At 33.6% G+C, this 26056-nt stretch overlaps 1 protein-coding gene across 1 annotated transcript in view; it reads right to left on the bottom strand.

The window, feature by feature from the left end:
• Window positions 1–26056, bottom strand: part of ZNF804B (zinc finger protein 804B) — a gene marked incomplete at both ends in the record, with an annotated part of 579557 nt that overhangs the window by 152767 nt on the left and 400734 nt on the right. The gene's annotated exons all lie outside the window — the stretch shown is intronic.

Here is a 26056-nt window from a genome sequence, read left to right as displayed (position 1 = left end):
TGGTCATACTTCATTTCAACTTGATACATGTCTTTGGGTGACTATAGATAACAATAAGGTATTGTACATTTCAAAAGTAAAAAAAAAATTTGAAAATTTTCTCATAATTAGAAATGGTAAATATTTGGGGAGATAGATGTGTTTAACTTGATATATATACTTTACATTTAATATGTAAAATATTCATGCTTTAATGTATGAGTTTAAAATAAATTTATTTGTTAAAAAAATAAATAAAATATATTCTAAAAACACTTTACAGAAAAACTTAAGATATTTAGGGAGCTCATTTTAAAGCAACTAACAACAATGTTATCCGAATAACAATTTCACAGATCTGCTCAGTATAGGTACTAAGAGTACAAATAGAACTGTGAAGTATATTTAGAGTGCACTAAAAGTTGGTCTGTCATTTTATCCGGAGGATTTTGAAATTTTTCAGCAAATTATCTCTTAACCTGATCTCTAAAGAATGGACTCACCAGATTATTAGTGCTTTATTTTCCACCCTGTAAATCATACTGTTTGAAACAAAGAAGAGATGATGGCTTAGTCTATCATACCATCCTTGGGCTCTCAGGTACTTGACCTCCTGCTACCTAACTTCATATTTCTAGGCCAGGTGTGGTGTCACATGTTTATTATGCCATTACTTAGGGGGCTGAGACAGGAGGAGCACAGAGCCAGCCTCAGAAACTTTGGAAGGCCCTCAGTAACTTGGTAAGACTGTTTCAAAATAAAAAGTAAAGCTGGGTATAGTGGCATGCACATGTAATACAAGTACTTGTGAGGCTGGGATAGGAAAATCATAGGTTCACAGCCAGCTTCAGCAACTTAATGAGTCCCTCTACAACGTAGACTCTGTTTCTAAAGAGTAAGTCTAACTCAGAGATATAATGCCCCTAAATTCAATTCATCATAATAATAATGAATATTAAATGACATTTATATTGTTTCACAAGTCTCAAAATTTTGCTTTGCTTTTGTTTTACTTTGAAGAACCTGAACTAGAAATTATAGAGAATGAATAAGAATGTTTTATGCATGAAAAAATAATGTGCAATTTGAGTCCAATGAGCCAACCCATGATCAAAGGAAAGTGCTCAGCTCTATAACAAAAGATCCAGAGATATTCTAAGTTAAAATTGTCAACTCTGTGGGTATTGTCTCATAATTTCTGGATTTAAATGACTACTTTTTATTAGCCACTAAATACAAGTCCCAATAGGATTAGTTAGGATTTCAATTGCCCATTAGGACTTTTGATGCACGGAGGAAAACAATATAAAATTTGCTCATAAACACCTCAGATAAGCAATAACTGATATATATTAGCACAACTACAGCTGAATCCTAACTTTTTCTATCCTTCATTTTAGCTCTGAGATATGCTAAAATAATACAAGGAACAATTGCTATACATACCCAAAAATAAACACTACAGAAATTTTATTTAACTTCAGAAAGTCTATAAATGTGTGTGTGTGTGTGTGTGTGTGTGTGTGTGTGTGTGTGTGTGTGTACTTCACACATATCATTGATTTGTTTTTTATTAGGGCTACTATTGAAAAAGCTTATGGTAACCAGTATATAAATACTATGAAGATTTCAGAGAGAGAAATCAAAGAAAAAAAATGCCTGTCTGGAAAAAGACAATGGGATAGTTGTAGGAAGCCATTTCTCTTAGAAAGACAGTTTTTCTAATCATTTCATTGAAAAGCAAATTTAAATACAGATTATTCATACTAATAAGCACAATGTACTGTTTTTGTTTAAATATATGTTGTTATTACTAAATTCTTGTTTCTTTAATTTAATGATTATTGTACTTTACTCTTATTACTAGAAAATGTCTTTGTGGTTTCTTTTGTTTGCATTTAAGATATAACAAAGGATTAGGCTGCTTAAAATAATAAAATAATTTATGTCAAGTTATACAATTTAACTATCACTATTTGGGGTCTCACTTTCTGTTTAGTTTAGTAATGAATGCCATAATTTGCAGTTCTATCTTAGCTGGGCTACATAGAGTTAAATGAACTTTAAATTGTTTTTATAGCAGGACATTTCTTTTATTATTCTCATAAAAGTCATTCTTTAATTTTGGTTCCTTTTATCCCAACTGCTCATATTTTTTAAAAGGATTGTGGAAGCAAGTACATTCTACATACTTTCTAACTGCCTTTGTCAGGAATGAGTGGCTTTGTTCAAAAAACAGCTTGATGAATAAGTCTCATATTTCCTTGATGCATAAAAATTTATTTCATATTGGAATCCTCTAGCACAATAATGAATATTCAATAAGATAATTGCACACTAAACAGTATAACCTGAAAGTGTTACATTAATGAAAGTCAGCAGAATACCAGTCCAGAATATTTTTTCTCAGAATTATACAAACTCTGATGACATTCTGAAGTAATTGCTTTAACAGACACTGTCCACCAATAAAATAAAAATCATATATGTTATATACACAAAAATGTAATATGTAATTTTCACAAATTAAAATGCTCTTAGACTTCCTGATCACATTATCACAATTAATTTGGATAGCATGCAAATGGACCAACGTTGGCTTGCTGTAATTCTATGTAGGAACTCTCATTTTTCTCCTAAAGTCATCTAAAAACATTATTATATGTTTAGTTTGTTTTATTTCCTAGTTCCTTAAGAAAGTGAGCCAAATTAAAGTCTCTTCTTAAATCTAGCTTTCTGGAATCTAAAGTAGACATAATATTTCACAATTATGATCTTTAACCAGAATCTTCTACATGGAGTATAAGAGTTCTTTAGAGACTGTGTTAAAATATAATTATTTAAAATAATATAACTATTGTTTTAAAATTAATTTTAGCTTGACATAGGCTAACATATCTTCCCTTAAGTTTTATACTAAAGTCCTTACCTTGAATTATACCTGAACTGCAAATCATATGGTTTTTATCTTTAAAGTAATTATTAAAAATATCCATTTTTTAACAAATGTATCCCCCAAACACTTTTTTACTTTTTTGTTTTCCCCATTCTACCTTATAGTTTTTAAATTTTTTTGGTAAAATATAGTTCTATCATTTTATTCATTAGTTCAGTTTGGCTGTTTGCATATATATGTCCTTCTAACTATTTTCTGTAGATCCTTCATATCTCACAGACATATCACTATTTTTATGGTTCATATTTTTTAGCAAAATACCTAAAATCCAGGGAGAATTTAGGGACAAATGAAGTACCAGAATTATACTTAACATTTCTGTACTAGAAAAAGGGAAGTAAAATACTCAAATTAACTGCTTTGTTAGCCTTTAGTTGTGGAAGAAGTCAGAAGAATCGGTTTAGAATAGCAGCTTTGAATCTTATAGACTTGGATTTGAATACTGATTATTCTGCCACTAGTTTTCAGATATTGAGTGAGTAATCCTTTTTTATAAACCATTTGAGTAAAAGTTTAAGACTTCACATTATATTTTCCAACTGTACAGAGAATAGATTTTATTATATAGTTAAATACTAATTGTCCTAACTCTTGAATTTTTTTAAAATTTTATTGAACATAAATGGTATACATTTAAACTATACTTGATGCCCTCTCCCCCCTCCCGCCCCTGTTTTCTCTTCACCCCTCCCAACAATGATTGTCCCAGGTAACCATGCCATTTTCATAATTTTACACATATTCCGATGTGGACCCTCATTAATCAAGTTCAGCCTTCCTCCTCCTCTATTTTTCTATTCTAGCTTTGCTGGTATTTCCCCTCCATTATCTGGAGTACCACTGGTATTCTCTAGGTTCCCTAATTTGGGCATATTAGAGGAAACATATGTACCTTCCCCTTTTGTGCTTGGCTGGTCTCACTTAACATAATGCTCTCCAGGACTTTCCATCTTCTTGCAAATGGTATGATTTTGTTCTTCTTTATGGCTGAGTAGAATTCCATTGTGTGTATTTCCCAGAGTTTTGCAATCCATTCATCTGTTGATGGGGACCTGGGTTGGTTTCATATTTTGGCTATTAGGAATTTTGCTGCTATGAACATAGGTATGTATATGTTGCTATTGTTCTCTGAATTCAACCCTTTTGGAAAAATACCCAGGAATGGTATAGCTGGATCATATGGTGGATCTATTCCCACCTTTCTTAGGAATCTCCACACAGATCTCCATAGTGGCTGAAATAGTTTGCACTCCCACCAACAGTGTAAAAGAGTTTCTCTTTCCCCACATCCTCACCAGCATTTGTTGTTATTTAATTTCTTTATGCTTGCCACTCTGATGGGTGTTAGATGGAATCACAGTGTAGTTTTGATTCGCATCTCCCTGATGGCCAATGATGTAGAACATCTTTTCATGTAGCTATTGGCCCTTTGTATCTCTTCTTTTGTGAAGTGTCTATTTAGTTCATTTGCCCATTTCGTGATTGGGTTGTTTGTTTTGCTAGTGTAGAGTCTTTTGAGCTCTTTGTATATTTTGGATATTAGTCCCCTATCAGAGTGGTGGCTGGTAAAGATCTTTTCCCATTCTGTAGGCTTCCTCTTTAAGTTATTGATGGTTTCCTTTGATGGGAAGAAACTTTTTAGTTTGATGCTATCCCACTTGTTTATTCTTGCTTTAATTTCCTGAGCATTGGGGGTTTTGTTGAGAAAGTTACTGCCTATGCCAATATTTTGTAGTGTTGAACCTATGCTTTTCTCTACTAACTCCACAGTCTCAGGTCTAATTTCTAAGTCTTTGATCCATTTTGACTTGATTCCTGTGCATGGTGAGATATAGGGGTTTAGATTCATCTTTTTACAAATGGATAGCCAGTTCTCCCAGCACCATTTGTTGAAAAGGCTGTCTTTTCTCCAGCATATGAGTTTGGCCCTTTTGTCAAAGATTAATTGACTAAAGATGTGTGGGTTTGTTTCTGTATCTTCTATTCTAATCCACTGGTCAGTATATCTGTTATTGTGCCAGTACCATGCTATTTTTACTACTATTGCTCTATAGTATAGTTTAAAGTCTCAGATTGTGATGCCTCCTGCATGTTTCTTATTGCTGAGAATTGCTTTGGCTATTCTGGGTCTTTTCTTTCTCCATATGAAGTTCATGATTGATTTTTCTAGGTCTTTGAAGAATGTAGCTGGTATTTTAATGGGAATTGCATTGAATCTATAGATCAGTTTTAGCAGAATGGCCATTTTGATGATATTTATTCTGCCTATCCATGAGTGAGTAATCTTAATGAATGTTTTCTCATATTTAAAAGTAAGGTAGAAATACATGTCCCATCAGCTTCTTTAAGCATTAAATCACAATATGTCTATATAATATATCATGTATAGCCAGATAAATAAAAAGTATTTACATTCATATTCTTTTTTGGGTGGGAAAGGTACTGGGGATTGAATTTGAGGTCACTCTACCTCCAGTATACACCCCAGCCTGCTTTATTTTGAAACAGGTTCTCATTAAGTTAGGTTGATGACAGTCTCTCTAAGTTGATGAGGTTGCCCTCAAATCTGCAATCCTATCTCAGCCTCCCAAGTACTAGGACTGCAGGCATGTAACATCATACCTGGCCACTATTCATTCTTAATTTCATTATTAAAACAAAAGCCTAGGATATTGAACACGTAAGAGCTTAAACACATATGAGATTCCTGCTCAATAAAGTAATAGAATATTATGCTATGCATTTAATCCATCAAAATTACATTATTATAGTTAAGAGGATAACATTTTAGAAATTTTAGAAAATTCTTAATCAAAATAGTGAAACAAGATTTTCTAGTATTTTGTTTACTTTACAAAATAGCTTCCCTATATAAAAATTTATTTACTCACAATATTTTCCAATTCAAAGTAAAAAGAAATACTACACTTGTGGGATCATATGCATCTTGATGTACACTATAATCAGTTCAGCCCAGTGTTTCTCCAAATTGTTCTCCCAAGAAAACAGTGCCACATGATGGTAATGGGCAAGCACAAACATACTTTTGTTCAGGTTTCTTTGTTATAGTTATTCTAAGAATATTATGCAAATGAGACTCATCAATCTGGTAATATGCAGTATTACAAGAATTCATTTCATTACAAAATGAGTATTTTGAGTGATACATTTCAAGGCCCTTGAAGACCACTATGGAAGCATTGTTTACGAGATAAAATTTAGTTGTAAATAATATTTTCAAAGTAAGGAAATGCAAAATTGTTTATTCTTCTTGTAAAAATATTGGTTATCATTTACTCATAAGTGTAGTAAGAAGAGACGGGGAAGGAAAATAGAAAGGAAAATAAACAAGAAAGGATGAAAGGAAAATGTAAGTAAAATGAAAGGAAGAAATAGAAGAAAGTGAATATAATTGACTTAAAAGATGATATCTATATTTAGAATTACATTATTTTCTTTTCACTTAAAGATCTATGTGGTAAAGTTTCATAAAGTAGCCATAGGTACAACCTACTGCTATATTGTCTATACAAACACTGGCAGTCACATTGAACATATTATATCCTCATCCTTAGTGGCCAACTCTATTTCGGTTATGATTGCTTTTATATTAGTCTTATTATTGATAGTTAGAAATGATATAAATAAAATAAGTAAAGGAAAGATGGCTAGCACTAAGTGAAATGGAAACATTGATGTTAATTCACCTTTCTATGTCTTACAAAAATATATAATAAGCTGTATTATTAGCTAGTTCTTTAATTCTTTCTGTGTCTTGGAAATAAGAAAATGATACCTTAAGTACACTCATCTCCTAAAAACAAGAAAAAAGAGAAATGTGGGTTTCTCAATTTAAAATGTTACATTTACTGAACAAATCTGTTCTTAAAACATTTGTTATTTTAGTTGTACAAATTTATTGGGAACTTCATGGTATTTGATACATGTATATAGTGTACAATGATCAAGTCAGGGTAGTTAACATCTTATCATCTTAGATATTTAAAAATTAATTAATTCAGCCGGGAGTAATGGCACATGCTTGTAATCCAAGAATTTGGGAGGCTGAGACTGGAGGATCATGGTTCACGGACAGCCTCAGATATTTAGTGAGGCCCTTTGCAACTCAGTGAGACCCAGTTTCAAAATAAAGAATAAAAAATAGGACAGGGGGTGTAGCTCAGAGGTCAAATGCCCCTGACACTCAAAAAATTATTTCAAACATAATAATTATGTTTATTTTTGGGGTACAGTGTGATATTAAAAACATATCATTACATGCTATATATATATATATATATATATATATATAGTAATGATCAATCCGTATAATTAATATTTCTATCTCTTTTTATTAACATGTGTTAAGAACCTTCAAACTTCTCTCTTTTAGTGATTCATAAAGTACATAATAAGTCATTGTGACCTATAGTTCTTCCGATGTTCTGTGAAAAGCTAGAACACAATAGTTCTATCTAATTTTGTTTGGGTACCTGCTCTCCAAAATCTATTCTCACTCACCTTCTCTGCCTCAGTAAAAAATTACTATCAGACATTCCAGTCGAATTTATTAACATCTATATTCCAGAGAGACATCTACTATTTGTCTCTCTGTGCCTGACATTTCATTGAATAAAATGTTCTTCATAAACAAATATTTTAAATTAAAGAACACTAAACTTCTATCTCTGTCATAAACTTCAAAATTTTCTGATAGCCAAAAATGAACGCATAGTTTCTAATCTAGAAAAAAATATCTGACAGCAGGAATCTGATATCGAAGAAATATGGGCCCATTTTAAGACAGCTAACCTAAGAATAATTGGAATAGAGGAGGGAAAAGAAAGTAAAACCAAAGGGATCAACAATCTCTTCAAGGAAGTAATAGCAGAAAATTTTCCAAACATAGAGCAAGAGGTTGATACACAGATCCAGGAAACTTATAGAGCTCCCTTTAGACAGGATCAGAGAAGAGGATCCCCACACCACACAATTGTCAAAATGACCAATGTGGAAGCCAAGCAGAGAATCTTAAAGGCAACAAAAACAAAGGGCCAAGTGACATTCAGAGGCAAACCAATTAGAATCACTCCAGACTTCCCAAACCAAGTCATGAGAGCCAGAAGGGCTTGGAGTAACATATTCCAAACTCTGAAAGAAAACAACTTCCAGCCAAAAATTTCCTACCCAGCAAAACTTTCTATCAAATTAGATGGAAAAATAAGAAGCTTCCATGACAAACAGAAACTGAAGGAATTTATGTCTTCAAAACCAGCGCTAGAGAAAATACTCAAAGAGATTAACTACAAAGAAGAAATAGGTAACACACACTAGAACCAGAGAAACAAGATTTTCCATCCAACAGAAAACTAAGATTGGTTATCTGTGGAGATTCATTATTTATGTTAGTCTTTTACCTATCTCTAAATTGTATTGTTTGCCTTTATTGTTGTTAATTTTTAGGATGTCTAGTTGGAATATTAATATACCTTCAGGTATAGCATTTGGAAATATTTTATTCCATTCTATTAGTAACTTTTAACTCTGTTTACATTGTTTTTGGATATACAATATTTTTATATTTTTTAGGGAGTTTGTATACTCTTCTGTTGCCTGTGCCATAGAAATCATATCCAAGAAATCACTGCCAATTTCAATGTTGTGAGGTTTTATGACCAGATTTTCTCCTAAAAGTTTATAGTCTTAAGATTTATATTTAGGTCTTTTATCTATCTTGAGTTAATATTTGTATCTGGGATTAGGTAAGGGTCCAATTTTATTCTTTTCCATGTAATTATTATTTTTCAACAATATTTAGTTAAAAGATTATTATTTCCACCACCAAATATTTGTGGAAACCTTGTCAAAAATAACTTGACAATATAGGGAAGAATTTAGCTCCAGGCTTTTATTTAACTCCAATGGTTTATATATCTGCCTTTAGAATAGTAATACACTGTTTCAATTATTGTAGCTTTATATGGTTTGAAATCAGAAAATATATATCTTCTAGCTTTGTTCTTTTTCAAGATCGTTTTGGGTATCTAGAGTCTGTATTCCATATTAGGATAGATTTTTTTCTGAAAAATAAATATATAAGTATATGATAGTTTCACCTAAAAAAATAGAAAAAAATATTCTCTGGTAAGAAAGAAAGCAAAAAGAAATATTGAAATGTTATCTTTAAGTCATCAAAAGCTTGGTATCAGACAAATGAAACTGTTATGTGAGATTATCATTTTTAATTTTGTATAAATTGCTATAATACTAGATGTCAACCACTAAGCCAAGCATGGGAGGGAGGGATGGGGAGAGGTTGGGGTGGGGATCGGGTGGGGGCTGACTGGGTGAAGTGTGCATGTATGTCTACAAAAGTTTGTATCCCACTATGATGCATGAATACAGTGCACCAATTAAAAAAAATGCCAAAAAATTAAAAAATAAATAAATAAAAAATAAATAAATAAAACTTAAAAAAATTCTGATAGCTATGGTTTTATTTTAGGGAAAATTCAAGGTAATTAAGAAATGAAATAAATAAGAAATTATTTTTCTCCATATAGCACAGTGAATCAGGAATTACATTTTTCTGGATTCTATTTTTTACTAAAAAGCTAAAGTTTGACTTTGGTAAAATAACTAAAATTTATGTGAAAATCATTAAGGTTAGATGACATCTCCATGGTCATTCCAATTTCTTTTCAGTCTTCGTGTGTATGTGCATGTGTGCATGTTTGTGTTACTGGGGACTGAACCCAGAGATGTTCTATTTTGAGCTACAACCCTACCCTTGTTTTATTTTTTTATTTAGAAACAAGGTCTCACTAAATTGTTAAGGGGCTAAATTACTGAGGCTGCAATCTTCTTGTGTTAGCCTCCCATGTACTAGTATTACACGCATTAGCCAGCAAGTCCTGCAGATGTTTCTTAAAAAGAGATTGGGGAACACAGAGGATACCAGTGGGACTCCAGATAATGGAGGAGAAATATCAGCAAAGTTTAAATGGGAAGATAGGAGAGGAAGAAGGCTGATCTTGCTTAATGAGGGTCTACATCTGAATATGTGTAAAATTATGAATATGACTTGGTTACCCTGGACAACCATTGGTGGGAGGGGGGAATGAAAAACGGGGGCGGGGGGGAGGCACCAAATATAGTTTAAATGTATACCATATATGTTCAATAAAAAATTTGTTTTAAAAAAAAGATTGACATAGCTTCAGAACTAATTGAGAAATTGAATGTTTGAAGAAAGTAAACAGGAAAGCTGTATATTTCTTCTCAAAATAGTGACCAGGTATAGCAAGTTATATTCATAATTCATAAAAGTTCTCTTTTTCAAAAATGGATGTTTTCCACATACTATAGACTGAAGTATATAGATACTAAGTTGACTTCTGAAAAATAAATATTATCAGCATTTTTTAAATTTTAAACAAGGATTTACTAAGCTCCACTCCCAGCCACACAGCCATTCTTTCATTCAATGCAAGTTTTATTGCTAGAACCTAAGGAAAAAAATACAGAAAAGTCTAATTTTTTATGGGCGTCTTTGTGTGCTGGTCATGTATCAGATTCCTAAGACACAGCATGTCTCCCTATGACTCGCAGCCTCTGTTGGGTGGTATGAACACAATCTATCCCAGCATCCATACTCTAAACATTTTGTTCTTGACAAGATACTAGGTTTTAGACATGTATATAAACATATACATCTACTTGTATGTGCATGCCTGCACCATTACATATTGTACTTACACATATTATGTCAGACTCAATATCTTATGTTAGTAATCATATGAGCTGGGTAGTACAGATTTACAATTACCAAAGTTCAAAGGAATGTAAGGCACAGAATGCTAGCTGAAGTTTTATTTTTATAATACACAGTCATACTAAAAATAAATAACTGTGCTTATGCATTCAGCACCACAGAAAATTTAGAATTAATGTTTGTGCACTAGAATTAATGTTTGTGACTGATTTAGACTTTTTAGATACAAGTTTGTGATTATTTTTTTTATTTTTATTTTTTAAAAATAATTTTTTTTATTTTTTATTTTTATTTTTATTTTTTAAAATTAATTAAAATTAGTATGTATGTGTGTGTACATACATATATGTATATATGTACATACATATATATATGTACATACATATATATATATGGATTATATTGAAATTGGCATACATTTGACCAGTGCTTGTTGTCCCCCCATCCCCGCTTTCCTTTCCCCCTCCCAACAGTGAGTGTCCAGGTTGACCATGCTACATTCATATTTATGCACATATTCGAATGTAACTCCTCCATTAATCAACCTCAGCCTTTTTCCTCTCTTACCCTTCCATTCTAGCTTTGCTGAGATTTCTTCTCCATTATCTGAAGTCCCTCTTTATCCCCAGTACTCCCTAGTTTGGGCATATTAGAGAAAACATATGTAACTTCTCCTTCTGTGTTTGGTTGATCTCACTTAATATAATGTTCTCCAGGTCTTTCCATCTTCTTGAATAGAAATTTCACAAAAGAAGAGATATAAATGGCCAATAGATACATGAAAAGATGTTCAACATCATTAGCCATCAGGGAGATGCAAATCAAAACTACACTGAGATTCCATCTAACCCCAATCAGAGAGGCAAGCATAAAGAAGTCAAGTAACAACAAATGCTGGCAAGGATGTGGGGGAAAGGAACCCTTTTACACTGTTGGTGGGAGTACAAAGTAGTTCCGCCACTATGGAGATTAGTGAGGAGATATTTTAGAAAACTTGGAATGTATTGACAATATGATCCAGCCACACCACTCCTGGGTACCTTCACAAAGGGATTGAAATCAGAGAACTATAGTAACAGATGCATACCCATGTTCATAGCAGCACAATTCATAATAGCCAAAATATGGAACCAACCTAGGTCTCCATAAACAGGTGAATAGATTGCAAAATTATGGGAAATACACACAATGGAATTCTACTCAGCAATAAAGAAGAACAAAATTGTGTCATTTGTAAGAAGATGGAAAGACCTGGAGAACATTATATTATCAACATTTTTAAAAGTAATACATTGTTTGATTAATTCTAAATCTATTGCCATTATCTGTCACATTATGCACCGATTATCAACATGCTACTTCTGAGAAATTATATAAAAATGTGTATAAAATTCACTATTACATGTTGGTATAGAAATTAGCCATGTGTAAATCACTATCATTTGGAATCTCCTAAATTAGTAAAGGTACTGAAAAGTAATAAACATATACATGAATGTTTTAATAGTATCTCTCCAAACAGGAACTTATAATGCAGCTAACTTTTACCTCAGAACTGGCACATTCTGCCACATTTTCATAAAAAGATAAGAAATCTTTTACCAAAAATATTCTATCCAGAAAATAGCACATTTAGGCAAAATTAATAAAAATTATTTCTTCAATAATTTTAAATTCTATTCTCACTACTTTGTATTTTTTATTTTTATTTTTTGGTGGTACTGGGGTTCCTGGAAGCCCTTCTACCTTAGGGCTACACTCCCAGACCTATTTTATATTTTTTTATTTGGAAAAGGGTCTCTTAAGCCAGCAGAGCTGGCTTCGAACCTGCGCGATCCTCCTGTCTCAGTCTCCCAAGCGCAGGGGTTACAAGCGTGTGCTACCATGCCCGGCATCACTACTTTTTAAATATAATCAAAATCTTGAATACTTTACATGACATTATATCTCATGCGTATTTCAGTGAGGCAATTGTTTTGAATATAAAATCATGGGCTGTTGAGTTCATGTTATTTTTGGAAGTGTTCTGTGATTTTAGGTTTCAAAGCTTAGCATCAAATTTAGTGTGCATAGCTTCAAGAAGAATGTTGACAGGACTTTGTTTGGATGCATCCTGTTGGGTTTTAGGAACTGATTACAGAAGTTATCATGTGCTATCAACCAGAGCTGAATTGCCCAATGTGCTTTCACAGACCACAAAAGTCTCCGCACCAGGTAGGAATCAGTTCTCAGCTTTCAATTAGGAGTCACCAGTCCTTTTCTTTCCAGCTAACAGAATCTTAACCAGGAAGCAGACTGTCCAGGAAAGGCAGTTAGAGTGTCATAGGATAAGGTGTCTTGGCAGGATGTTTTAGTTCTAAGAACAAGAAACTGGCAAGATTTCACAACTGCAGTGAAATTAGCAAACAATTTCCAAATGTTAGTTTTTTTCCTGCTACTTAGTAGATACATGACTTTGAGCTGGTTAATTTTCCTACCCTCTCTAGCTTCAATTTGTTTAACAAATGAGGATAATGATACAGAATGGAAGTAGACAAGATGGTATAATCTGTCTATCATCAAAAGGAGATTTTTGAAACTGAATTAGTGTTTATATAAAAATTATTATTGACTGGACATGGTGGCTCATGCTTGTAGTCCCAATACTTGGGAGGCTGAGACAGTAGGATTGTGCAGGTTTGAAGCCAACCTCAGCTACTTAGTGAGGCTCTCAGTAACTTAGTGAAACCCTGTTTCCAAATAAAATATAAAATAAGTCTGAGAGTATAGCCCGGAGGTAGAAAGCCTCTGGGTTCCATCTCCAGTGCCACAAAAATGTATTACTATTTTAAGAGATAACATAACCAAAAACTCAACAACAACACCACCTAGATTGTTATTTTGATCTTGATGAATGTCTTTGTTCTTCCTGATTCATAGCTCTGATCTACACATTCATATAAGGCATCCCATTTTTGGAAATATTAGGCAGTTTTTTTTATAGTTTTGTGTTATTTACTGATAACTGAAAAGCTTACATTTGAATCTCTCTTAGTGATATTGGTACTAAAGAACTGCACTGATGTTTTTATGGTTGGAATTTTTAATTTTATAAGGGTTGCATCAATGTCTTAGATGTACACATTAGTCTTTGAAGCCACCGCAGAGCATCATTTTTAAGCATTTCCCAAGATGTCATTACATATGGTTATTCATCACCACATCCCTGAGTATGTCAAATTTTATTAGTGTGACATGATAGAATGTGACAGGAGAAATGCTATTGAGCCTGATTTATTGCCCACAGACACATATATAAAGTGTGAACAAAGATATCACACAAAGCAATATTTCAATGTAGTTGCCAAAATGATAGGTTTGCTAAGACCAAATTAAAGTATATTGATTAGTTATCAATTAAGAACTTCTTCTGAAATATACTTAACTGTACAATATCCTAAAGAACAAGGTCTGCTCTGGATTTACCAGTGTTCAAGGCATCAAGCTTAAGAGAAGGCCCTGAGCAGATATGAATGCCACACACAGATACACTCCATCACTCAGGTAGATAGAGATATCATTACACCCACAGAGTATGATTGGATTTTCTTTTCTTATAGATGCTAAGAAAGCTCTGTAGGAAGGATGAATATCTCAAGAATTTCCCAACTATTTTATATTCAGTAGGCTTATTCTTATTGCTTTACCATTCTTAAGTTAACACAGGATTGTAGACCATAGATGGAGAATTCTTAAGATACCCTTGATTTTTTTTTTGTAATTGGTAAAGCAGGAACTACATAAGTTTTGTATGTTAAATTGGTGAGCAAAATTCTATGCATATATTTAAATGTATTAACTATTTGACATAGCAGAGTGCTTATTCACGTAGTATTATGAGATGTTCACTCATGAAGTTAGTGATCATTAACCATGTCTTATAAAAGTCATCATCTAATACCTGCTTACCCTAAGTGTTACCTTCACTGCCATCTTTTGATTCTTATACTCTGTGCCATTTATGCTCACCACTACTTTAGGGGTAACACATGGGAGGCACAATCTGATTAGGTCAACTGTCCAAGATCACAGACCTAGAAAACAGTTGAAGCCAAGCATGAGTCTGCTTCCATTTATCTCCAAATCCCTTGTTCAGTTCACTCTGTAATATCCCTTTGACACTGTGGGCCTCCATTTTCAGTTCTTCATCTTCTTTGAGTTTTAGTATGTATTAATCCAAGCCAGCTCCAGATTTAGGTTGAGATTAGAGCAGAGTGAGCTTATAGATTTAAATTTAAAACTAAACAATTAATAGAATTAATCTTTCATTTGACCAACACTCACAAATGTTTCTTTTTGTGCCAGGTTCCATCCAAGAGGTTGAGGACAGAGTGATGACTATGTAAAACCATTCCTCTGAGGTACTGGAAAGCCTCTGGGAACTCACTTCAGAATAGTAATTTAGATATTTATAGTAGAATTTAGGAAAGGGCTGTCATTTAAAGTTATTTTTCTCAAATTATTCATGGAATCAACAATTTCTGAAGTAATCTATGTATCCTATGTTATGATAAATATTCTGTCAAAATGCCAATGAAGTTCATAATAGGGAGTGGTTAAATCTTGAGTAAGACATTTAATAAATGTGTCACAGAGAAGAAACATTTGAACTGAATCCTGGAAAGTGACTGTTTTCTGGGAAGAGAAAGGCGTGCTGCATAGTAACAAAAGGGAAATTTTAAAGTAAATGCCAACGTTATATGTTTTATTTTTAATCATGTAATTTTAAGCCTCAAAATGGGAAAGCTTGGGCAAAGGTAAGGGAAGGAATTGAGGAGGGAGCCAGGAAAAAATCACCAATTGCTGTGTGCATGCATGTTCATATCACTTTAAACTACATTATCATGTGAGACTATAATGCATCTACAAAAGTACACATATATATATGCACATATATAAGAAAAATAGGTTTGGCTGGATAAGTGTAGATGATGAATTTAGAAAAATAATATGGGGTCATAATAAAAAAGATATAGTTGAAGGAGCATAAACTATAACCCACTGGGAAATATCTAGGTATTTTATGAAAGAGGGAAAATACATGTATTCTATACCACCATGTTGGTGGAAGTTATATGGAGAACTAGAGTGGGTAAGAGTGGAGAGAAGAGACCAGTTAGAAGGTGGTTAGGATGATCAAGATCAGAGAAGAAAGAGCAGGAACAGACAGAGTTATCCTGAGTATCTAAAAGAGAAAATGGGCCTTGAGATATTTTAGAGATGAAATTGACAGGACTTGGCAACAGACTGGGTGTGGCGGGCTAAAAAGATAGAGTAGTCAAAGGTGACTATAAGATTTTCAGCTAAGAAAAAGATATAAAACATACTAGAATTAACTAAAAGATACTACAGTGTGATGTCTTGCTTTGTAGAGATGTAAAATTCAGTGGCAATCATTCTTTTTCTTTTGTTGTACTGGAGATTGGACCCAAGGACATTCTTTCTCTGAGCTACAACTCCAGCCCTATTTTTTATTCTTTATTTTGAAACAGGTTCTTGACAAGTTGCAGAAGGCCTCACTAAGTAGCTGAGCCTGGCCTCAAACATGTGATCCTCCTGTCTCTGCCTCCCAAGTACTGGGAGTACAAGTGTGCACCATTACACCTGGCTGGGCAATCATTTTTTTAATTGAAGGATTCTAGATCATTTAAACAAGGTTTGAATTGGAGTCTGGGGTTGAGAAAAGAGTTTGAGACTAGAGCCAAGAGAGTGATTCAAGCCAGAATTATGCTGTGAGTCTGTTGAAATGCAGCCCTTTGCCAAGCCCAAGGTAAAGTTAGGGTAAAGGTAGGTTTGTCGCCATTCGAAGAAATACCCTTATGAAGCTTTCTGAAATTAACACATATATTACAAAGCACTAGAAATACAAGCTACTAATTTCCCTGAATTGTATTTTATGCTGCTCATCATTAAGCTAAGTATATTTGAGCAAGAAGATATTCATTCAATTCACAGTATTGGCTTTCAGTATATTATTTTCCACCTCATCTTCAATTACTTATTTTCAACCTTTTTCTGAAAGGAATTTTTTCAAATCAAACTAGGTTTTCTGGCACTGAGTCAAGAGCACACCTGATCTGTCTTTTATCTTTTTTTCTATATAAGTGCACACACATGAGAGAGAAAAATATTTGAACCAGATATTAGAGAAAGGTTTGGACTTATGTGCCTCTTCTTGCCTTAGTTTATAAGTCTGTTTTCAAAGAGAGGCACACCTGGGGAGCTGAGTGAAGCACAGTGTGCTTAAGTCAAGAAAATCTTGATGTTCATCTGCACAGAATCTGTTGCGCATCACCCCGTAACTTTCTCATGTTGAAGGGTCAACGTCAGTCCAGTAGTGGATTGGGGATTACACTTTTGTACTCTGAACATGATCAGAGAGCTATGCTTATTTCACTACATACTGCCTTTCTAATGTAGCCTTTTTTTGTACTTAAAAAAATCTTTCTTCATTGAACATCATAGATATTCTATTCATCTTTACTCTGTAATAAAGTTCACCTTTAGACTGGCTCTTCAAAACTCAGAGAAAGATGACTGCTGAAGATAATTACTCCACAATGATTAATGACTCCTTTTCAAAACTGCAGTTACCAGACTGGAAGCCTGATCACTTTTATAATATCAAAGAATAATTTTATCAAAAGACTTTATTCTTTAACATTTTGTTGAAAAAAGAATCTAATGTCCCATTACATTAGTAGGTGACAATATGCTCATCAAAGATGTGTTTTAGTACATGTTTTACAGCTTATAAAAGAAAAATGACAGCTTCAACTATCAAAAACCCTCTTCCTAATCATGGATAAAAAGTGGATAGTTGAGAAAGATGAATCACTAATTATCTTAGGAGATATTGACATTTTCTTTGTATTAAACAGGATGTGTTAATTAATTTGTGTTTTAGATAATAGGATCTTGGTTTAAAATGATGAATAAATTTCTTATTTCATCCATCTTAAATATATACGATATTTATAGGAAGCCATTTGAGACACCTATTTTCAGCAAATCATATTTTATTTGTGTCTTGATTTTACTTAAATATAATACCATTACCAGCAGAGATTCTGTCACATAGAAGTTTTGTGTCTGTGTCTCCTATTGCATCTGTTATAGTCTCAAGTAGCTGAGGGTAGATAAATTGCTAGGTGTTTAAGGGAAGAAGGGGAAACCTCTTCCCCACCATACTCCCTCCTTCACTGTTTATCAGGCTATGAATAGTGCTCAGTGCAGCAATCAAATGCTCAGTAATTGCCATCTGTAGAAAAGAAAGGCAAGAAACACTTATTTGAGCCTATTTAATCCTTAACAAGCATAGTCTGTATATGCAGTCACTACCATTTACAACTCTCAGTTCTCATCCTGCCAATATAGACATAATTTCAAAACAAAATATATTGGGAAATTATCTGTCAAACAGAAGTGATATAAAAATCATTTAATTGAAGAAATTAACAATAATGCAAATCTTTCCAGAGGAGATAGAACTCTACGAAGATATAAACAGAAAAATAGAGTCAATGCTTTTCCAAGCACCTATACTATGTTCCTGGAATTTTCACAAGCCCATCTCATTTTATGTTTACAGTAATGTCCATAAGTCTTTATATCATTCCTATTTTTTATTGGGAATTGCTTATCAGAGATGACTACCACATGGCAAGTTTATACTGTTGGTAAATATTTGCCAAGATTTCAAAGCTTCTGATCCTAAAGATACCATCTTCATCTTATCAAGGAACTGTCATTTCACATTTCTTTGTTTGCATTTATTTAGTACATAAGATGTATTTTTACTTTTCTGAAACACAGACATATAGAGATTTACAAAAAATAAAAAGCATAATGAATGTTTGCAGGGTGCTGTAATTTAGAGAAAGATCTAGCAAATGAACAAACAGGTGAAATACAATATAAATGCTATAATGGGAGTAATGCTGAGGCACAGCATGAGAACACACTTGGGGAAGATAAGTTCTTTCTGAGAAAGCAGAGGTCAAAAAACTTTATCATAGGCAATATTTAAACAAAATATTGTGGGTAAAAAAAAACAGGTGCTCATAATCAGAGGGAGGGAATCTAGGCAGACAGTAGAATGAGCAATGACATAAACACACAAAAGAGAGAGTGTATTTTTTTAGAAAACTAGGAGGAATTCAGGAGGTTGAATATAAACTGTAAGGTTGGAGCACAGTAAGACAAAGTGAGATAAAATGCAGCAGATAATGAAGGCTCCACATGCTACATACAGGCCTGATTCAGTAGACACTGTCTTAGAACAAAACAATCAGGTTTGTATTTTACAAGGTTGAGTGACAGCAGAGTGGAGAATTGTTCTGAGGGCGTCAGGCTGAAGGCTGGGAGATCAGGTAGGCATTTCCTACAATGACCCAAGGGAGAGATGATGAGTTATTCTGCTAAGAGAACAGCATGAAATGTTTAGTGAGAGATCAAGTATCATGGTTGTGAAGTCCCATAATTTATAAATTTAGTGGCTTTTTGAATGCAGAATGCTCAGCAAAGAAGAAATATGGGCTTACTCCCTCGTTTCTGGTTGGACAATCAAATAGATTTTTAACCAAAGTATGGTAACATGGATTGATCACTTAAGAGACATCAAACCTGAAGCTGGATAACTAGTTATAAATTCTAAAAGAGAAATCAGAAATAATTCATAAACCAATGTTTGAAGCCAATAGGGTAGAGGAAGATAATTTGAAGAAAACATATGAAGTAAAAACATGGATAAAATATAGAATGATTTTTAAAAGATAATAGGAAGGTTTGATAATTTAAGCAAAGGGGAGTGGAAATACATGGTCACAGTGCAAGAAGATGAGAGTATCTCAGTATGTAATGAGAAGAATATTTCACAGGAAATGGAATAGTTCACTGTTTCAAGTGCCCAGAGAAGTAAAAGAAATAAAGTCAAGAGAAGAAAGGCATATTTAATTTTTGCATCATTGGAAATTTTCTATAGAACAGTTGAGAGGAGAGATAAAGTAGCAATCAAAAGTCAAAGAACTGAACAGATAACTCATTTGGGGGAAGGTGAGTCTATTCTTCCATGGACCAGTGCCTGCTCCAGTTACATTTCTTCAAGACAGTGCCTTGTAGGGCCCTGAAATGTCATACTTTCCTTGCTATTATTTCTAGTAGTTAACAATCTTATGCAACTGACAAAGCAGGCTTTATAATTTTTTTCTGCTCTTGGGTAAAGTATAAAAGCAAATACTATTTGAGAAAAGAAAATAGAATTAAAATTTTTAATAGTAATAGTAGCAGTAGTAGTGGTATTGCCATCAGAAAAAAAAAATCAGATTCACTGCTCCCTGCGAATCACAAGAAAAGAACAGGTAGGCAGGCAGATCCTGGAGCCAGCTCAGAAGCAACAACTTGCCCTGGTGATCGAGCTTCACCTTTTCTTCTTTCTGTATCTCTGTTAGTTTCAAATCTTCTATATCTAAAGAACTGGAGAACTTTATACTAAGTGATATTAGTCAGTCACTAATTTTTTTACTAAAAAGTAAAAAATATATTCTTTCCCTAATATGTGGAACCTAGAAAGAAAAAGGGTCATAGGAGAAACATTATATGAGGAAGGAGAAACCATAGATGAACAAATAAGGTGACTTAACTGAAGGGAATGGCGGGGGGGGGGGGGAATTCCCGAATGTACATGATGTACATTCACAAACCATATCAACATGGATGGAACTGAAGAATATCATGCTAAGTGAAATTAGTCAATCACAAAAAGTTAGAAATTAGATGTTCTCCCAAGCATGCAGAAGCTAGGGAGAAACAGGGTCATAGGAGAAACTCTAGACCAAGGAGGAGAAACACTAGATGAGCAAATATGGTGACCTAATTGAGGGGGAAGGGAGGGAAGAGGAATAAATTCCTTAATGTACATGATGTGAATTCACAAACATAAATGTCAGTCACATAGCCAGACATGACAAGGAAGTAGGGAAAAGGGAATCGGGTGGAAATTGTGGAAGGGCTAAATGAATGATGTGTGCATGTATGCCTCTACCATATTGTATTCCATTAAGATTTATGACTACAATGCACAAATTAAAAAATTAAAAACAAATACATTTTTCAAACTATTCTTTTCTTCCCCTCCCAAGTTCTGCATTCTATTAAAAACACTGAAGTAAACTGTTCCATTAAAGTCCTCCCCAGACTTCAAACCATCAAATGGATGCTCTTCAAGCATCCATTACTTCTACACTAATGGTTCAAAAAGAAGACATAAAATAAAGAAGGTATTTTCAAAATAACATGCTTTTGAGTCTCAGATTATAGTGATATTAAGATAGTTTAAAAATATTCACTTAAGAGAACATTATATTTTCAGTTTTCTTATTAAAAATCTACATATACACAGGTAATATCTGTGATATTTAAGGACTGAGGATGGGTCAAAGGCTGATCTAAGCTGATGGCCAAAAATATGGAACAGGCTCCACTCTTGCTCTAAGGATGATCACCATTTGAACACCAGCCCAGAATGCACGTAAGATACATACAAAGATATCAATCAGCAATATCAACATTTTAGACATAATTGTGGAGCCAGAAAATATTGATGTGAATTTAATTGTGTTTATATTCAAAGCATATAAGCAGGTAACTATATCTTGTGCTTTTATTTTAAAAATACCTTATTTTCAAAAATGTACATATATTAAAATTTCAAGAAATAGAAAATATTGACTATAATTTTAGTCAGTTAAATATGAGAAATAAAGATTATTAAGAATATGCTAGCTGGGCATGGTGATTCATGCTTGTAATCCCAGCACTTGGGAGGCTGAGACAGGATGATCACATTGGTTCGAAGCCAGCCTCAACTACTTAGCGAGACCCTGTTTCCAAATAAAATATAAAATAGGTCTGGGAGAAAGAAAGAAAGAAAGAAAGAAAGGAAGAAAGAAAGAAAGAAAGAAAGAAAGAAAGAAAGAATATGCTAACCTCATTTTAGATATGTCTAGGCACATGTACACACAGAATACTCAGTAGGTTGAAAAATGGGATCATATTTATTTTTACTAAGAAAGGGAAATGGATGGAACTGGAGGACATTATGCTAAGTGAGATTAGTCAGTCACAAAAAAATAAGAAATCAGATGCTTTCCCTGATATGCATAAGCTAAGGAGAAATAGGTCATAGGAGGAACTCTAGATGAAAAAGGAAATCCTATAGAGGAGCAAATAAGACAACCTGAGGGGATGGGAGGGTAGAAGAAGGAAACTGTCTAAAGCACACAATGATGTACTTAAACATATCGAAGTCAACCGCTAAGCCAAGCATGGAAAAGAGGGATGAGGAGAAAAAGTGGTGGGGATTGGGTAGGGACTAATTGGGTGATGTGTGCATGTATGTCTACACAAGTTTTTTTTTACCCCGTTATGATGTATGAATACTATATACCATTAAAAATTTTTAAATGAAAGTTAAATTATTTGAATTTAACAGAAGAATAGAAAAGAAAACTATAGCTGAAGAAATTGCACAAATTTTCTTTGTTTGATTTTTAATGAGATATCTGAGTTCCTAAAATATCTCTGTAAAGAAAAAAGAAAATTTTGGAAAAGCACATTGGTAGTAATGAAAATTGTTGTCATTGGAACTTCAGTATTTCACTTCTTGTTAGGAATGATTAAGAAATTAGCTCCTTTTTATCGCTTAAAATAGACTGGAAAATTCAAAACAAAATATAGTAAGCATAATTTATATAAATAATATCGCATATTATCTAAGTTGTGTCAGTCACAGAAATACTAGGGCAGTTTAACACTGATACTTTTACTAGTGTAATTTATATGTTATTCAAAAAGCATAGAAAACAACACCACCAAATTATCAAAATTGATGCAATAATATTTAACAGGATACGACACTAAAACAGGTAAGCAAACAAACGAATGACAGACCCACAGGGTCATCCTGTGGTGAGATCCTTTGTCGCAGTCCTCTCTGGAGGCCAATGGTAGCTTGTGAGTGTGGATTATTGTGCATCTTCATCTTTTCTACCATGGCACTGCCATTAATCTATAACTATAATTAAAAGCTCTCAGGACAGGACTAGTTAAAATTTGAAGGTGATGTGGAGAGCTCTACTAAATGTTCATTCTATACCATATTTTGTTCTGTTTTCCCAAACACTTAAGAGTTTTCCCTGTGATAGTAAATTCATTTACCATTTTGTAGCCAGAAACACAATTGAATTATAAAACTCAACAATAATGCCGGGTGTGGTGGCGCACACTTATAATCCCCACACTTGGGAGGCAGAGGCAGGAGAATCACGCAGGTTCGAAACCAGCCGTGCTCTGGCTTAAGAGACCCTGTTTCCAAATAAAAATATAAAAATTAGGTGTCTGGGAGTGTAGCACAGAGGTAGAAGTGTGTCCGGGAACCCCAGTACCACCAAACAAACAAACAAACAAACCTCAACAATAAGCATTAAAAACACCTTGTGGTCTCTCCTCTCAAAGAAATAAGCTATTTTAAGTCCAATTCTACAATGATAATTAAATTATTGTGGAGAAGAGAGACCACTGGTGTCTCAGTGTTAACCAATGTTAATTCTAGATCATACCAATAATTATTTTTTGCAGTACTGAGGATCAAACCCAGGGGCATTTTTACCTCCAAACTATACCCCCAGCCATATATTTTAGTCCTTTTATTTTTGAAACAGGGTCTCACTGAGTTGTGAAGTGCCTCGCTAAGTATAGCTGAGGCTGCCTGGGAACCGCAATCCTCCAGTCTCCATCTCCTGAATGTTGGGATTACAAGTGTGTGTCACCAATCCTGGATCTGTACCATGTATTTCATAGTCATATGGGAATGGACAAATTGTAGTGTTCCTGTTGGATCATATTGTTAAGGAAATCAATCAAATAATAAGTTACATCAAGAAATTTCTAGTAAAATATAACCAATTAAGTTTCTATTCATACATTATTAATAATGAAAAAGTTCTAAGGGCAAAAAAGGTCACATTTTTGCTTCCCAAATTTTTTCAAAGCATCCCAAATTTCAGAAATGGTGATAGAGCTATTTTAACTGAGTCTTCCTCAGTTCAATTTAATTAATATAAAAATGGGTCTAAATAATTATTTGTAACAACAATTATTTGTAATGATTTCTATATTTTTCATATCTAAATCATCTGATTTCTATATTTCTTATATCTAAACTTTCTTCCCTATTGTCCACTCTGTTATTTTGTGTAGTAGTTACACTAATAATGATATACTAATTTAAATCTTTTTTAATAATCTCTTGTTCCTTCATTAGACTAACATATCAAGTGCTATAATTTGTATCTACAGTGTCCTCCAAAGGCCCATGTGTTAAAGGCTTATCCTCAGTTTGGTGCTATTAGGAGATAAGAGAAACTTTAAGAAGTCAGACCAAGTGGGATGTCTTCCAGTCATTAGGAATGTACTCTTGCAGGAAATAATGAGTCCCCAGCCTCTTCTTCTTCATTCATTTGTTTCAGTCATAATGTGTGCATGTACTTACTCCCTCCATGAAGTATTATACACTCACCAGAAGCCTATAAGTAATGGGTCTCCTGTTCATTGACTAAAGCCTACAAATTATAAACCAGGATAAACTTTTCCTCCTTATAAGTTGCTTATCTCAAGTGTTTTGTTGTGGGAACAATAATATCCATTATTCAAATATTTACCAATCATTATGGCACAAATATGAAACAATCAGAATGAAATCACGTCTAGTCATGAAAGATCCCAACTATCAACAATGGATGTGCTGAAGTGCATTTACTAGGAAAGCATCAGTAATGAGTGCATATAACTTAAGAAATAAAAGACCCTTAGAGGTAAGACCTCTAAGGGTTTTGACAGACCTTTTCTCTACCAGTTTCCTAAGACAGAATGGGATCTATCCTCCGCTTCCTTGTGCCAGAACCCATGAATCATGGGAAGGATAAAACTCTCAAGGATTAAGTATTTACAATGAAAATAGAATTGAGGGTTTTTTTTTATCATATGTTAAGTAATAAAACTCAATTTTTAGCCAGGCATGGTGGTGCATGCTTGTAATCCCCATGCTTGGGAGGTGGAGACAGGAGGATTGTTCAGGTTCAAAGCCAGATATGCTGGTTTAAGAGACTCTGTTTTCAAATAAAAATATAAAAATGAGTCTGGGAGTGTAGCCCAGAGGTAGAAGGGTTTTCACGAACCCCAGTATCACCAAAAAAATCAACAACAACAAAAAAGAAAATCCTCAACTTTTAGATAATGACTATTTTAACATTTAGGTTCAAAAAGCACTTTGGTATTTTACAATAGGATAATTGAGAAGATATAAATGACCACCTGGACATTTTCACAATATTAAGTAATTAATAACAAAGAAGCAAAGTAACTCGTTAATAATTTACCAGCAATTTTATATAATAAATTTAGCTAACATAAGGTAACTATAATTAATCTTAATAGAGTGACAGATTTGTTACATCATATATTTTAAAAGTTAAAATCCTTGACCAAAATTTTAAACTTTTATTTAGAATTTTAATTAGAAAACCAACTTTATGATTGGCAGCTCAAATTCTGCTCTTTGGGGCTTATTTTCCTAGGAAGTTAGGAAGCCCTTGGGAAATTGATTTAAAATTCGGAATGGGAATTCAGTGAAGAGACACTAAAAATTTACAATGGACAAATAAGATGTGACCCATCCCAGAGAACAAAATGAAAGCTTCTTGCTGTAGGATCAGCGGGTCTGACTTCAATTTTAGCTCCGAAGTGACCTTCTGATGCCTTCTTCTATTGAGTGACAGAATAAGGATCCAGAAGCAGAAAACGAGCCTAAATCTCCAGGGCTAGAACTCTGAGAGCTTCCCAAAGAAGCTTCCGGAGTGACTCAGAAAGACCAACATAAATTTTGTGGGCATTTGTCATCCTGATTGTTGATGGCTAGCTTCTCTAAGCAAGAAGCAGAGAGAAAGGAAGTGAAATTGAGATTATTTTTCCCTTTGGAACAAAGATATGCATCAAAAGTAAAGGAACTTTAAGTGATTACATAAGGGACTATTCAGTAAATGTAGTCACTACAATATAATCTATTAGATTTTTTCAAGGTTACTGTCTGACATGATGGCCTTTAGTGTGCGACTATTAAAATGCTCTTCACAAATCTCTCTCTCTTTTTTTTTTTTTTTTGGTGGGACTGGGGGTGGAACTCAGGGGCTTTCTACCTCCGGGCTATACTCCCAGCCCTATTTTATATTTTATTTGGAAACAGGTTCTCACTA

The sequence above is a fragment of the Muscardinus avellanarius genome (assembly GCF_963383645.1).
Source record: "Muscardinus avellanarius genome assembly, chromosome: 9".
NCBI lineage: Eukaryota > Metazoa > Chordata > Mammalia > Rodentia > Gliridae > Muscardinus > Muscardinus avellanarius.
This window is presented reverse-complemented; position numbering and strand designations above follow the sequence as displayed.